The sequence below is a fragment of the Ambystoma mexicanum genome, chromosome 2p (assembly GCF_040938575.1).
Source record: "Ambystoma mexicanum isolate Mex_15411 chromosome 2p, UKY_AmexF1_1, whole genome shotgun sequence".
Lineage (NCBI taxonomy): Eukaryota > Metazoa > Chordata > Amphibia > Caudata > Ambystomatidae > Ambystoma > Ambystoma mexicanum.
In genome coordinates, this window is record NC_090923.1 from 982,688,149 (window position 1) to 982,705,777 (window position 17,629).

Here is a 17,629-nt window from a genome sequence, read left to right on the forward strand (position 1 = left end):
TTTAAAATCATTACTGTTCTCTCTAAGCTTGCTGGGGGGAATCGGGATGGAAACTGCAATTGTTAATTGTTATTCCTGATATCTGTGTGTCCTCATTCCATCTCTTCATATTGCGTACAGGGGGGAGTGAGTAATAACAGGGGGAAAGAGTGATCATCTTGTCTTTTGATTGAAGTCATATCAAGTTTTATTTCTGTGTTGCATTCTTTTCTATCATTGCATTTCCTTGAACCCACACAAAGTATTCTCTGCTACATTATTCTTCCTATTCCTACTCCTAATTGATTAAAGAGATAGTTGATTATTGTAATATTACCCATTGCTGATCATTGTTCATATTCATAAGTGTGATATTCAGATATTATTCATATTCATAAAAGTGTAATCTATATATTGTTCAATTCTTCAAATAAATCTTTTAATTTGCAAAACAAACCTACTTCTTGGCTCAGTGAGGCCAGGGGGGATTCAAAGAGAGAGGTGTTATATAAGGGTACATCATCCAGAATTAAAAGTACTTTTGACATAAAAACATATAAATAAGGGTTTCCATTGGGCATCCCATACTAGGCATTGACTTAGTTGGAGTGCTGGATTGAAATCGCTTACACTCCTATCACTTTCAACAGACCCATGTGATATGGACTGATGCTCCATAGGATTCTGGGTACTCACCCCAAGTCTTCCTCGACAAATGGTGGTGGTGCCTTTTGCAACAAAACCATGCTTTGTGGTACTTCCCTGTAATGTATCATCACTCAATGTGTAATGCTCATGAAAAACACTGTCTTGTGATCACAGCGATTGTCTTGAAACAGTTCCTTATCTGTCCTGTCTGTCAACCTTTACCCTTCCCCTAACGCGATTACTGCCCTCCATGACCACCCTGTCTCGTCAGTCCCACGCAACACTATTCTCCTGCTTTTTACTATAACCGCTTCTAGTTCTATCGGTATCACTTGTCCTTCCTTCTTATCTAGGGGAATCTCTGGTCTAAACAAAAACCTGTTGTGTATGCGTAATAATCTGCTTTTATACCTGGAAGCCACGCTATCAGTACATTCACTCCATACTGGAAAGGCTTGAGGTCTGCTGGAAACCCCCTCTGTACAGTCTGCCCGCAATATGCCTGAATGAGTTCCCTCACATTCATCTAGCGAATTCCTAGTGTTAAGCGCATTATCCTTTGGTCTGTAAATGAAATGGTCAAGTTAAGTCGGCTCATCATGTCTCTACCCATTATGTTTACAGGTGACTGTCAGGAATATAACAATGGCATAGTCGGGTCATGTTCTCCCACAGAAAATGGGAGTTTGTCAGTAAAAGGAACCAAATCTGTAGCCCCAGAGAATCCCTGCAAATTCATGTCAACGCCTGACATTGGGTATCGTCCCACCCGAATACAGGATTGAGTCACCTACGTATCTACAAGAAAGGAGAAAGTCTTGTCACCTATTGTCACCCCTATACATGGTTCCTCATTCAGGTTGGATGTAACGGATAGGATCAACCACATCAGGTTTGTCTGTGGGCTGTTCTATTGTGGATATAATGACATTCCCTACTCTGTAAATGGATTGCCCCCCACTACAGTTATTCCTCCCAGTTTTTGCATGGGAGTCTGAATTGTGGAGTCTGTGTGTGTCATTGCGACAATATTCTGTTGTGTTGGGGCTTGCTGTGCTGGTTGGGATGGCTGCATGTGTTCCTGTGCTTGCTGTGTATGTGTCGCCGGCTGATATGGCTGCTCTTGCATGCTTTGTGTGATACTGGGCATAATATTCGGTTTGCGCTATCTGAAATGTCTGTCAATGTGGCATCCCCCATTCTGTTGCATCCCGCCTATGCTACTGCACATTCAAGCTATATGACCCATCCTTCCACATAGCCGGCATTGTATTGGACTTCCATTGCTCTTGGCTGTCCCTCGGTAAATCCATCTGTGCCCTGCTGCATCAGATGTCCAAACCCTATTCCCCTGGATTCTACTCCCCGACCCCTTTACCAGTGATTTGGTCACCCCTTCCTGTGAAATCTCCCCATTATCTGCAGTCGATTTTGTATATTCTGGGTGATGACTGTAATCTCCACTTGTCAACATCGCCCTTTCCATTGTGTACTTTGATAATTTTATCTGCACTAACTTCACTTCTTTCTGCTTTCTCTCCTCTTGCTTCTTTCTCGCATTCTCTTGCATTAACTGACAAAAGTGCACTATAGTTAGATGGATTTCTGACCATGGCTTAGCCTCCATCCCCACTAACATCTTCAGCTGCTTCTGTACCTGTTCTGGCAGTCCTGAATATAAATATGTGGTAAAATAACCTCACTTTTTCATCCCACAGCTCTCTCATCTCAAGACACCCACGCTCTTGAATATACTGAAGTGGCTCTTCATGTTCTTGTATTTTGCGTGCCATAATCATGCTTGTGTCTGATGTGTCTGGATAATGTACTCTTAAAGCTTGCCATGCGGGTGCTAGGAAGTTATTGAATACTGTGCTATCGTGCACTGTTTTTTTCCTGTCACTCCGGGGTAACCTGCTCTATTCCAAACATCATCCGCTAACTCCCCAAGAATGGTGGAAAGTAGGCTCTTCATGTCGCCCACTGCCAGTGTCGTCCCTGCTGTCAGTCTTTCTAGTTCGCAAATCCACTTCTCAGCCCTGCAGTCAACAAAGGTAGCTTGCATCTTAAATTGTCCTTATCCATCTGTTGCCACGTTATATACTGGAGTCGTCCGCCACCCTTCTCTAACAATGGAAGTTGTGTCAGTCTCATTCCTCCGTTCCATTTCGCTATGTCTTTAGTGGCTGTAAACACCCTAGTCATCTCTGTCCGTTTCCATCTTGGTAGGGCTCTGAGCCTCACTGATCTCAAAGCGGCTAGCTCCACATGGGGGGAAACACAGTTTTCCTACCTCATTGGTATTCACATTAAATCTACAAAAGGATGGTGAACATTGAGTGTCATCACTCTTTCACTCTTGAAAGACAGGGAGACCTATACCTCATTGGCCTTAGTTCCAAAAATGTATTGTTTGTATTAAAATAAATGCAATTGTATTCATTATAAAACACACAATCACAATACTGTTTCAAAACATTAAAAAATAATGGATAAAACCACTGTATAGCCACAATGTATAACTAAGGCCAACGAGGTATAGGTCTCCCCCATCTTTCAAGAGTGATGACACTCAATGTCCACCTTCCTTTTGTAGATTTAAAGGGCTCTGAGTCTCTGCACATATGGGGTGATTTCATCTGCACTATGTGTCCTGTCCCTAGGGCACTCCATTCATCCCGCGAGTTCTCCTCCTTCTCTTCCCATGTCTTCCCCTTTTCCCCACACTGTGTCTCTGTCAGGGCTTATTTCCCTGGAGTAGCGGCGAGGCTTCTGCCCCTCGTCATTGTCGCTTTCACGCTGGTCTTCATCTGACTCCATGGTTCCCATACTATCATCACTATCCTCTTCTCTTTTGTCCTTGAAACTAATCCTCCTTAACATCGGTTTCTTTCATTGTTTTCAGTTCGCTCGATCTATAAAACCATGTTCCTCCCTCATTGAGGGACTTGTGGTACCCCTACTCATTTATGGGGCAGCTGAACAGTCTCTCCTGCTCCTCTAAAGTTCCCCTAGTCTTCTTCATATCCCTTCCATGTCATCATCATTCAGATGTGTCAAGTCCGTCCTAATGTCCACTGCTTTCTAAAATCATCTCGCCCTACTTTTGTCTCTTTCCCACTCACGTCTCCTATCCTCCTCCTCTTCTCTATGTTGGAGCTCTTTAACAAGTCGCTCGACTTCCAACCTTCTTTTTTCCCTCTTTATTTCTAATTGTCTCTCCTGCTCTTCTCCAGCCTTCCTTGTCGCTGTTTCCTTTTGCTCTCTGCCTTTTCTTCTGCCTTTCCTCTTTCTCTTCTCAACCTATCATACTCCTCCTTCTCTTCCCTTTCTCTTCTCTGTACTTCCTCCATTATTTCTGCCCATTCCTTAGCTTTCTCATCTGTATCTGTCCGATTTGGAGCTTCCTCTCCATATGCCCCATCTCACTTGTGGCCTTCCCTTCCAGTTTAAGCAATATCTGCCCACCTACCCATTCATTTGGCAGAACTATCGCCTCATAACCTCCACTATGCCCTGTCTTTCCCAAGTCATTTTCCTTCAGTTTTGCTTTCAGTTAGCTGCACTCCTTACATTCACACTGTTATCCTGTGCTTTTTTATTTGCTTGCTTTGCGCCACTAAATGTGCCTTTGTTTCTATATGCTGGAGCTGCAAAAGTAGGATTCGTATATCCTGCTGCTGCTTTCAACTCTTTTGGGGTAAAATGCCTGACTTCATGCTGTTGGATCTACACCTGAGGCTTGAGGAGGAGGAGGTGGAGCCAAAGACGGTTTGCCTTCCATATCGCGTTGACTCAGCATCCATTGCATTTGTATCGAGTCCCCTTCCTCGTCCTGAATAAATGTCCATATTTCTAATACAGTCAAGCATTTTCTTAATTTCTTCCCCTTATAAACTGCATGTATATATGTGGTCATATGTTGTTGCACACATTTGGAAAAGCTCCTGTCTTTGTGCCATGGATTCGCCAATTTGCCCTAGGTATCGCAAGTCCATTCACGCTATATTTGCGTATTTTGTCTTGATATCATGGGTGGGACTTTAACAAATGTTGAATGGATTTATCCCTCATTTTGTCACATCGTTCAGTAGTCATCAATAAATACATAAGGTTCTGTCCTCGGCCTCTTCTTTTCTCACTCTACACCTCCTTCTACGGTCCTATCATCTCCTCTTTTGGTATCTCGCACCATTTCTACGCAGATGATACCCATCTTTTCCTCTCCTTCTCCTCCTTCTCTCCTGACATTCATGATAAACTCTCTTCTTCCCTCTCTGGTATTAAATCCTGGATGTCCTCTCACTTCCTTACTCTTAATGCTGAAAAAACTGAACTCCTTTTCTTCCCTGATAACACTCTTCCTCCTCCCTCTCCTCCCCATTTCATTCTCTTTCACCCCTCCTGGCTCTCCTTCTCTCCCCATGCCCATAACCTTGGTCTCCATATTGACCCTCAACTCTCTCTATCTCACCACATTTCTCTTACTGCCAAGTCCTGTCGCTTTCACCTCTACAACATTTGTAAAATCCGATCCCTCCTTACCTTTCACGCTACTAAACCTTTAATTACCTCCATCATCTTCTCCAGACTCTTCTACTGCTCCTCCCTTCTCTTTGGACTCCCCTCCTCTCATCTCTTCCCTCTCAAATCTGTCTACCACTCTGCCATCTGCTCCCTATGCCTTCTCTTACCTCTTGATTCCATCTCCTCTTCTCTCACCTCTCTAGGTTGGCTCTCTTTTCACTCCCAGCTCAAATTCAAGTTCCTTTGTCTTCAAATCTCTCTATGGCCTTGCCCCCCCACATTTCCTCCCTTCTTACTTTCTATACCCCTTCTCGTTCTCTCTGCTCTGCTAATCTTTTCCTACTCTCTCCTCCTCCACCACCCTGCGCCCCCTCCCGCTTCCGCTCTTTCTAACTCCTTGCTCCCTTCCACTGGAACCGTTTCCCCCTTCACATCCGCTCTTCTCCCTCCTGCCCTTCCTTTCGCTCTTCTCTAAAATCTTTTATTTTTCACTCACCTCCCTAACACCCTTCATTTCCTCTCCTTCTTCTCCCTACCCCTCTCTTCTCACCTCTTACTCATGCTCTTCCTTACTCTGTCCATCCTAGCTACCTCCTTCCTCCCTACCTCCTGCTCTCATCTAGTCTTACATTTTCCTCTCTTCTTCCTCACACATTCTTGCATTCCCTCTTACTCTCGCTCGTAGCTCCACTAACATCCACCATTTCCTTGCACACATCTGCCCCTTCCTAATCCCTCCTCACCTCTGCAATATTGTAAATTGTGTTTTATACTGTTTTCGAGTTGTGATTCAATTGTCATCTTATGCTTGTTGTATGTTACTTGTTCTCATGTAAAGCACTTTGGTTTAAAGGGCTATATAAATTCAATAAAATACAAATACAAATACATACGTGATCTCAAATCGGGATTTTGGCACATCCATATCACCTTGTCATTTTGCAATTTACATAATTAGCTCCCCCTTTTAATCACATTTCTCCTAACCATGACAATACAAATAATCTTTCACCAGCCTCTCTTGCTCACCACCATCACCAAGATCATGCTGTTCACACCGCCCACACTGCATTTTCCGCCCTTATGGCCCAAACCACAATTCCACTCTTGTGCTCCTCGAGCACTGCCTAAATGGCATAACCCTTTTCATTGATTCAAGCAACAGTTCGACAGATGAAATCCACCACCTTCTGCATATCTCAAGTTCTTTTGAACAACCTTACCGGTAACGTCACCAATTGCCAAGAGGAAAAGCCATTGATCTTCACGATATATGTCAGCTTTAATCACCATAAAACACTAACATACGGCCATGTTCCTGCCTAGCAGGGTATCCTCAAAATCACGTAGCCCCTCTTCTATACTGCTGAATGTAGGAGTACATCTCCAAGAGATAAATTAGGAAACCACCTTCCGTGATGTAAGCTAGCTTCTCCCGCAAATACACAAGTAACCATACATAATCTTCCATGAACCAAGCAAAACTGCCTAACTCTCAGAGATAATTATTTTTTTCTTTTGAATTTTATCGTCCACATTCCAAGCTGACGCCTAGAGTACAGGCAACCTTTTAATAATATTTTTATCTTTTTCATCCGTAAACCAAGCTGACCATCTAATCTGACCACCTAAACTGACCGCCTAAAGAACAGGTGACCTTTACACAAAAACACAACAGTAAGCAGAACTTTCCCATACCACATATTTGCTATTTAGTTGAGTCTATATTTACACTCGGTGATTTGCTGAAGCCCCTCGGACACCGACTCTCATCACAATCTGCCACTCTTCTGTCTGGTATGCTTGGCGTCCCATGGGGAACAAGCAGGAATTTCCTCCAAGGTGGCTCCTGAACCGGGACAGCCGACCCATCCCTTTAAGATGAGGTAGCAATATTTTGAGATGAATGGGGATGCAGAAGATACTCATACATCAATACTCAAAATAACAATTATCTAAAACAGGGAGTACAACAGACATCAACGGACGTCTCACAGCATGATCTCAACGAATTCATTAAAAAAATTACTTTTATAGCAAAAACTTGTCATTACCGACATCAACCTACGTGTTTGCTAACGTCATCCTACGTGGCAAACTACAAAAACCTAGTGGCAAATATGATAGGCTTAGAGGGAACATCTAGGTATACTTTTCATACTAGTCTAAGAAAGTGATAGGGTCTCTTGCATCAGGTGGGGCAACTAAGCCCTCCCTTCAAACTGGTCACTATGAACGTCACTAAATACACAACATCCCATTGGTTATACATGCTATAGGGCCCTTAACTATGTGTCCCCCTATAATTGGTTGGCACCCTTACATCCATTAGTACTTTTCCACCTATGCTAGAAGCACACAGGCTGGTTTCCAGATGCTGCTGGGCTAGTCATAACCATAGCTTCCCAATTAGCATATCATCTATCATCACCTCAGTGATCTGCACGTTAATTAAGGTGTGGTTCATCATGATTGTCCATTTTGACCCCTCCACGTGCATGAAGACCACAAATTTGAGCTCTGGTGCATTTAAAATACTATTATTTAATGAACCTCTGACGTCTTCTGAACAGGAATTTTGTTCTTTCACACAATAGTAACTAATGTCTGTTCATCCCAACCTGACAAGACCTTGGCTTCTTGGGGCTGGTCCAGCCTCGCCCTTCTGAGATTCACTCCCATAATTCAATTGCTTTCTTTGTTTTCTTTTATTTTTTGCTTTCATTTAAATACATTTTTAGCAAAAGCAGAGTCAATGTTCTGCATTACAACAACATTGTCATTGGCATCAGAGAAAATAGTACACAGGAAAAAAGAAAAGAAAAAAAAGAAAAAAAAATTACATGGAAAAGCAGGGAACAAACAACAAAATAAAACGCATGTCTGCAGTTCTTACCATGGTGAGCAGGGGCTAGACGAATTTAGTCAGGGCAATTACAAAACACGGCTTGTTCTCTGCTATCAACAATGACCACCAATGGTCATTCTCCGTGCTCTGAGATTCGGATATTAAGTGTCTGAAATGTTTTGTGTGCCTCTCCACTAGGGCTGGACAAGAGGTTACTAAGTGCTTCATTGATTCCACAACTAGAATGTCTTTGCAGAACCGACATTTGCTGGTATCGGGTAACCCATGGATTGCTTGAATCTGGTTCGTAGGGTTCATAGGGTAGAGATTAAGGCGGATATGGAGGAATTACTCCCTCAGTTTTTGATCTGGTGATTGACTTAGATATCCACACACTACATTAAGCTTCCATGGTTCAGATGGGATGTGGGCAGTCAGTTTGTATTTCCCTGCTGAATCAAATGTGTGTATGCAATCTCCTTATGTAGCATTTTGAGAATTTCCAGGCGGCCAGGTAAACAACACTTTAGCTGAAAAGCAAGACTCTTCCAGTCAACAATTGATTTTAATGAAGACAGGCCTAACTCATGCCGTATTATTTGGATTAGTGTTGCTGAAGGGAGGCCCAGAACCTTTTTCCAAAAGAGGCCCTCTAAATGTGAGCAGACAGCTGATGGAATATTAGACATTGCTTCGTATCCGTAGGTGATGGTCGGAACAGCCTTGGATTTGTAAAAGGAGAGCCCAGAGTGAATGCAAAATCACCCATACTTTTGATTTATGGCACGTGCTTGACTGTACAAAGCTTTTGTTTTAGCTCTTAGATAATTGCTTTCTCAACTGCGACACACTGGAAAAGGTCTTCCTTTTCTTAGTCGAGCTCTGCTATAATGTTTAGTGGAATCGTCCATAATTCACTCACTCCTATATATATATATATATATATATATACACACACAGATTGGCGCTTGCCGCAATCTATTCACTACATAGCCTCAAGAATACTTTGTCTGCTTGCTGATAGAAACCAATGACTACCGAGGCTCTGCAGATAACCACTCCTTCTTCCCATCCATCTGTTGAAAGCACTGATCCCCAAATCTACATCTGGCCTCTGTTCTTCCATCTACGAATTTCTTCTGCAGATTTTCCTGGACTTTCAAGTCTTCTGTTTACTTCCCATCTGATTCCAGCTCCTTTTACTCCAGGCTTTTCATATCTGATCATGTGATTCTTGGTATGAGCTCTTAGCCTTGTCTTTGTATCTTCGATATAATCATCTTCTTCTGGATCTGTCCATTCAGTTGCCCTTTTGAGATGGGCTGTTCGGCCCATGAACTGACCCCTTCTATGGCAGAGCACAATATAAGATAGACAATGTGCTGTCTGGACATCTATTTCAATAGCTATGAAGATTTTAGACTTCCCCATGCTATAAGGCAGGAGTGCACATACAAAGAATTCCTCCTTTGAGGTACTCCTTCCCACTTCTTTCATATGCTGATACCATATGTTATTTCCCAAGTGTACTGTACTATAAACGTAATCATTCACCTCATGATTATCCTCCCTAGCACTTCTCCTAGGTCTCATTCTTTTCGCATGAGCTTCTATAATCATCTCATGTAGTATAGCAGCATAATTCCTCCTTACTGGGCCAATCATAGGAACAATTGTCAATGAACTTGGTGTTTTTACATGTGCTACTTGTGTAGGAGAAAGCTCCAGAAGCCTCATCCTATTGGCATAATATGAAGGTATTAGAAAGATATCCCAAACGAAGCCTAGATGTATCTATCATAGGACTAGGTGCCTTTTGAATGTACCTCTAGAGTAGGGACAATTACACAAGGTCTCAGCTGCCTTGTAGTTGCCACATCTGTACCCTCCTTCTGCATAGGGATCTTTGCTTTATTTGGATCCAAATAATAGGCAGTACATACTGTAAGTGAGAGAAGGATCACAATAAACAAGATGCATGTATAGATAACATATATAGGCCAATTTGATGCAGCAGTATCTTCTTTCTAGTAGTGGTGGGCTATCATTGTTAGCTATCAATGTTACCCGTTCTTAATATTTATTAAGGAAGAAAAAAGTGAATTTTATCCGGGTAACATCATGCAATACTCTGGCAGCATCTGGATCTGCTCCACAAGCTCTTCAAACAGCCGGCTGATTGTAGGACGACTAACAGGATTCCTGATAAAGAGTCATCCTTTCGCTAGACAAAATGCAGGTAGTGTCTGAAATGTTTTGTGTGCCTCTCCACTAGGGCTGGACAAGAGGTTACTAAGTGCTTCATTGATTCCACAAATAGAATGTCTTTGCAGAACGGACATTTGCTGGTATCGGGTAACCCATGGATTGCTTGAATCTGATTCGTAGGGTTCATAGGGTAGAGATTAAGGCGGATATGGAGGAATTACTCCCTCAGTTTTTGATCTGGTGATTGACTTAGATATCCACACACTACATCAAGTTTCCATGGTTCAGATGGGATGTGGGCAGTCAGTTTGTATTTCCCTGCTGAATCAAATGTGTGTATGCAATCTCCTTATGTAGCATTTTGAGAATTTCCAGGCGGCCAGGTAAACAACACTTTAGCTGAAAAGCAAGGCTCTTCCAGTCAACAATTGATTTTAATGAAGACAGGCCTAACTCATGCCATATTATTTGGATTAGTGTTGCTGAAGGGAGGCCCAGAACCTTTTTCCAAAAGAGGCCCTCTAATTGTGACCAGACAGCTGATGGAATATTAGACATTGCTTCGTATCCGTAGGTGATGGTCGGAACAGCCTTGGATTTGTAAAAGGAGAGCCCAGAGTGAATGCAAAATCACCCATACTTTTGATTTATGGCACGTGCTTGACTGTACAAAGCTTTTGTTTTAGCTCTTAGATAATTGCTTTCTCAACTGCGACACACTGGAAAAGGTCTTCCTTTTCTTAGTCGAGCTCTGCTATGATGTTTAGTGGAATCGTCCATAATTCACTCACTCCTATATATATATATATATATACTCACACAGATTGGCGCTTGCCGCAATCTATTCACTACATAGCCTCAAGAATACTTTGTCTGCTTGCTGATAGAAACCAATGACTACCGAGGCTCTGCAGATAACCACTCCTTCTTCCCATCCATCTGGTGAAAGCACTGATCCCCAAATCTACATCTGGCCTCTGTTCTTCCATCTACGAATTTCTTCTGCAGATTTTCCTGGACTTTCAAGTCTTCTGTTTACTTCCCATCTGATTCCAGCTCCTTTTACTCCAGGCTTTTCATATCTGATCATGTGATTCTTGGTATGAGCTCTTAGCCTTGTCTTTGTATCTTCAATATAATCATCTTCTTCTGGATCTGTCCATTCAGTTGCCCTTTTGAGATGGGCTGTTCGGCCCATGAACTGACCCCTTCTATGGCAGAGCACAATATAAGATAGACAATGTGCTGTCTGGACATCTATTTCAATAGCTATGAAGATTTTAGACTTCCCCATGCTATAAGGCAGGAGTGCACATACAAAGAATTCCTCCTTTGAGGTACTCCTTCCCACTTCTTTCATATGCTGATACCATATGTTATTTCCCAAGTGTACTGTACTATACACGTAATCATTCACCTCATGATTATCCTCCCTAGCACTTCTCCTAGATCTCATTCTTTTCGCATGAGCTTCTATAATCATCTCATGTAGTATAGCAGCATAATTCCTCCTTACTGGGCCAATCATAGGAACAATTGTCAATGAACTTGGTGTTTTTACATGTGCTACTTGTGTAGGAGAAAGCTCCAGAAGCCTCATCCTATTGGCATAATATGAAGGTATTAGAAAGATATCCCAAAGGAGGCCTAGATGTATCTATCATAGGACTAGGTGCCTTTTGAATGTACCTCTAGAGTAGGGACAATTACACAAGGTCTCAGCTGCCTTGTAGTTGCCACATCTGTACCCTCCTTCTGCATAGGGATCTTTGCTTTATTTGGATCCAAATAATAGGCAGTACATACTGTAAGTGAGAGAAGGATCACAATAAATAAGATGCATGTATAGATAACATATATAGGCCCATTTGATGCAGCAGTATCTTCTTTCTAGTAGTGGTGGGCTATCATTGTTAGCTATCAACATTACCCATTCTTAATATTTATTAAGGAAGAAAAAAGTGAATTTTATCCGGGTAACATCATGCAATACTCTGGCAGCATCTGGATCTGCTCCACAAGCTCTTCAAACAGCCGGCTGATTGTAGGACGACTAACAGGATTCCTGATAAAGAGTCATCCTTTCACTAGACAAAATGCAGGTGCGTAGCCAGCAAGTAGTAAAAGACTACAGCTAATAGATTCTGGATCTCTTCCCTTGAAAGCCTCATTCAGGACGCTCCCAGTGTTCTCTCAGAATATAGATTGACCTGTTCCATGATGTCATGTAGCAATTTGTTAAGTGTCACTGTGTTCCTTGGATCTCTTATGATATGATATGATATGATATATGATGTGATATAATATGATATGATAGGATATGATATGATATGGCATTTATAACGCGCCTATACACAAGTGCAAGGAAAGTATGAACATCAGTTTGTCTTCCAAAAAGATGGAGGCATTCCTCAATTAAGTAATAAAAGACCATGCCAACTAGTCTGAGTGTTGTCATGAGATAGGGGCATTTGTGGTTTCTAAACTGCACTCATGAAGCTGGAGAACTTGCTCAGTTATAGCTGCGAGTAATCTCACGATTGGACAATTTTTAGGATCTTGTAGGAACAAGTGAATGCTAGTAGTTCTCCCCACAAGCACAGAGTATGCACAGAGAATAAAGAGAAAAACTGTAAGAATGATCTGGCAAATGTGGCCATTATACACTACCATGGGTGTCTCCGAAAATAAATTCAGTGAGAAAGGAATTGGGGAACTGTTCCCTCTTCCAGTCATCGAAAAGGAACTCCAGATCTGTCATCTTTCCTTCTTGATCAAGACTTATATGTGTCTCAGTCCAATGTTAGCAAGCACCTGTGGCTCAAGAACAAATAACCTTCTTTCGCTCCTTTTTCAGCAGTTAAAAAAAGTGTCCCGAAAGAACCACAGTTCAATGAACTCTTTATTTGTCTATTTTGACAGTCTCTGTGTCCTTCTTCCTCATCATGGATCTAGTCTGCATATGCTGGGTTTCTTCCCCGATGATTGCTTCTGACTGGGGTGGGGGTGAAGGGGATTCTCCAGCATATATTTTTACATCTCCAAGAAATATCCACGTGCGTCTTCCTAACACCTTCACGGCTGATGGCGTTACGTCCTCCACGACAAATAGACTGTTGAAGCGTGGTTCATGCCACTTCCTTGTAAAGTTCCTAATTAGGATCTTATCTCCAGGGAAAAGTTTGGGAAGATGTAATTCTTCAAATCGGGTTGTTGTATCATCTCTATTTGTGTTCTGAGTCCCACACCCCTTCCGCTTGAGCTGATCTGAAATGACAGAGATACTTGTAGTCATACATGTTAAGTAAGCATGTAACTCCTTTCCTAACAATTCTGATATTGTCTGGGCACCACTTCTAGTTCTAGATTGATGAGTGAGGGGTGTCCTGATTTGCCTCCCTGTCACTATTTCATGGGGCGTAAAATGATGGTCAGAGCCTGGTTGATTTCTCAACGCATATAATGCAAGTGGCAGGCAATGTAGCCATCCTTTGTTATTTTTTTTAAAAACTTAGCTTTATTGAGAGTCATGTTAGCACAGACACATCATATGTACATTACAACAAGATTCTCTTACCAACACTTAATCGTACAAATGTGGTTACAAGGGGAATCAAGGTGTAGAGGAGCAAGAGGAGCCATCATCGGAAAACATGTCACATTGATATTGTCTGAATGGGGCCCAAATGTCCTTGGGGTGACAGGTGGTTGGCACAGTTAGTATATATTGTTCTTCAGATTCATTAACCAGCGTTAGGTCTTTAAGGAAATCATCTAAACTGGGTGCACTAGTGGATTTCCAACATTTCAGTATGCAGCGTTTAGCCATGACGCAGGATACATTGAATATGCGTCTCGTGGTTTAAGCCACCTTACCAATGTCGCCGAACAGGAGGGATAGTGTCACAGGGATCAGTGTAATTTTCTCAAGGATATCTGCAACTTTACCCCAAAACAGTGATATTGGTGGGCATGGCCAATACATTTGAAAGGGGTCCGCATTTGATGTATCGCATTTTAAGCATGTCTCCGTGCAGCCTGCCATAAATTTAGCTAGTTTTGCAGGGGTATAATGTAGTTGGTTGGGCAGCAAAAATTGTATCAATCACAGGCCGGCATTCAGGGATACAGATTTGGTGAGTAAGCAGCATCTGAGCCATTGCTCTTCGCGTGGTGTGATTCCCATGTCAGTCTCCCATCCCGCTTTCTTGCCATTCAAGGAGCTGGAGTGTGATTATACTAGGGAATATAGGTTAGAGATTCCCTTTTTCCCCCATCGGACATAGTCATAGCTCGCAGACATATGTGTGTGGTGGGTTCTATAGGAAACGATGGCCATTTGGTCGCGAACGCAGCCTTCATACGATAGTACTGAAGCTGTCTAGTTTTCCCACCTCCCACAGTGTTTACAAAGTCCGCAAGACTTACGTAGGTGCCGCCTGGGAACATGTCTCGCAATTTAAGTTGTTTGGATGGATCCCATGTCATTTGTACAGTTTTTTCAAAAGTGGGGGAGAGACCCAAGAAGCGCCACAGCGGGATTTCAAGATCGTAGGGGTTAGTGACTCCTATTCTTTTAAATATCATGGACCACACGTGTGCTGTTGTGCTCACAGGGTCAAACTTGCAGGGATCTCTATGGTTGGGATGAAGGAGCACCGTTCGCAGGTCGGCTGGGGCAGCTGCATACTTCTTGATAGGGATATGGGTGGCTGCATTATCGGGGTCAACCAATGTTTAACAAATTGGGCTTGAGCTACAAGATAATATAATTCAAAGTCTGGCGCTGCAATGCCGCCGCTTGAGTATGGCTCCACCAACTTGGCCCATTTTATTCTAGTGGTCCCACCACCCCACAGAAACGAGGAGACCAGTGATTGAAGTTTCTTGAAAAAGGGTCTGCCCGGCCAAATGGGGATATTGCAAAAATAGTATAGGAGCTTAGGGAGAATGATCATTTTTAAGATTGCCACCAACCATACATGGAAATCAAAAGTTTAGACCACAGTTGAAGTTTTGCTGCAAGTGTTTGTAAGTATTCTTTGTGGTTGTCTGCGTATAATGTGTGTTTGGATCTGGACACCATCATTCCCAAATAGCGTACCTGAACAGGGGACCATTTCAACCCTCTAATGTTAGATAGATCTTTTGTGGCAGGGGTGAGTGGGAACAGTTCGGATTTCGATACATTTATTTTATATCTGGAGTAGGTTGAAAAATTGTGGATGTCTGCTATAATAAGTTGAAGGTTGCTTGCGGGATCGCAAATGTAGAGGAGGGTATCGTCTGAATAAAGGGACATGATCTGTGGAGGGCCAGTCATTCTAATGCCTCTATGCGAATGATTGTTACAGAAAAACTCTGCCATGGGCTCAATAGTGAGGGCAAATAATACAAGGGAGAAGGGGCAAACCTGCCTGGCTCCCCTGCCAAGAGAGAATAGTGAAGATAATGTGTGGTTAGTAAAAACCCTGACCCCGGAGTTGATATAGAGTAAACGGACACATTTGATAAAGTATGGTCCAACCCCAAAGCTATCGAGCTCAGCCAAAAGATAAGACCGGGAGACCGAACCAAACGCCTTCTCTGCGTCGAGTGCAGCAACAGCTGTGTCAGTGTTGGGGTTGATTTGTGCCATTACCCCCAGTAACCTCCAAAGGTTAAGGGCAGTAGATCACACATGGATGAAACCTGATTGGTCTGGGTGTACTAGAGTTGGCATGTGTGTGAGCAGTCTGGTGGCAAGAATTTTGGCCAAGATCTTGGAATCCGTATTGATCAGGGACAAGGGTCTTTATGATGACATATCGTGTGCAGGGCGGCAGGGTTTAAGGAGCACTATGATGATGGCTTTGCGCATAGAAGCAGGAAGTGAGCACCATTACATTGCCTCCTCCCACACCCTGAGCAGAACAGGGGCCAGTTGTTCATGGAATAATTTGTATATTTCAACCCCCAGACCATCTGAGTCTGGGAGCTTTCCTGGGCACTAAGGCCTTGATGGCATTAGTGATATCCTTCAGCATAATGGGTAGGTCTAACGCGGGTATCAGAAGAAAGGACAGGAAGCTCCAGTCCCTTGAAAAACTCAGAGGTCTCAGCAGCAGAGCGTACATCGCGATTGGCATATAAGGATGTATAGAATTGGGTGAACGTGGCATTAATGTCCTCCTCGCGATTAACCATCTCACCCTGCATGTTGTGAACACTGGCAAGAGGTTTTTGATGATTATCAGCTCTAAGCATATTGGCCAAAAATGTACCTGCTTTATTTCTCTCACCATACCTACAGGCTCTGTCTGGGGCTGCAATATATTGTATCTCTCTGTTGGAAAGCTTCCGAAATTCCCCTATCAATCTATGTATATCAGTGAGTACCTGTTTGTTATGTGTGGAGCTATAGTTATGTTCAAGTGCTGATATTTGGGCTTCCATTGGCTTAATTCTTTTCTAACTGAAGCTAGTGGCCTGGTTGCCTTGGCCATGAGGATGCCCCGGACCCATACTTTGAAGGTTTCCCGCAGAGTTGCATGTGTTTGCACAGAGCCTTCATTAATCGAGAAGAATTCCTCTATTTCTGTGTGAAGAGACTCGCAGACATTTGGGTCTCTAAGGATGTTGGGGGCATCCTCCAGCATTTAAAGTGTGGGGGAAGATTACGAAACTCTAGACAGAGGGAGATAGGGGAGTGGTCAGAGAGGGTGCAGGGGTGAATCTCGCATGCCGGAACCACGTCCGAGAGAGATGAGGAGAGAAGCCAATAATCAATACGAGATTCAGAGTCATGGACAGATGAATAAAACGTATATCGTCTGTCCAACGGATGGAGTATGCACCAGGCGTCGATAAGGGGGGTATGTAACATTATCTGTTGCAGGGTGGTGGTGGCTTTCGCGGGCCTGCGAGAGGCCGTAGATGACCTATCGAGTGTCATAGCAAGGATAACGTTAAAGTCGCCTACCCATATTATCAGTGTTTCATCCAGTGGAGTTATAATATCTAGAAGTGTGTTATAAAACTCAGGGTCATCCACGTTTGGCCCATATATGTTGATCAAGATCACAGGTCGGCCAGTGACCTCCCCCCAAAACAGTACGAATCTACCCGATGTGTCAATTCTGCTTTTCAAGTATCGAAACCTCAATGATGTGTGGATTAAGGTGAGCACACCGCTGGATTGCGCTGAATAGTCTTTGAAGTATCGGAGAGGACTCCAGCGTGTACAGATTGTGGTGTTTACATGTTTAAGGGCTGTGTTTCTTGGAGCATTAATATGTGAAGGTTATGTCTCATCACATATACTGCTACCCTCCTGACCTTAGCCGGGCTGTTCAGGCCGCAGACATTCCAGGAGAGCAATTTGACTGTCATGCCCCCATTATTTCTATTTGCCCCTGCCATTTATGATTTTTCTGGATA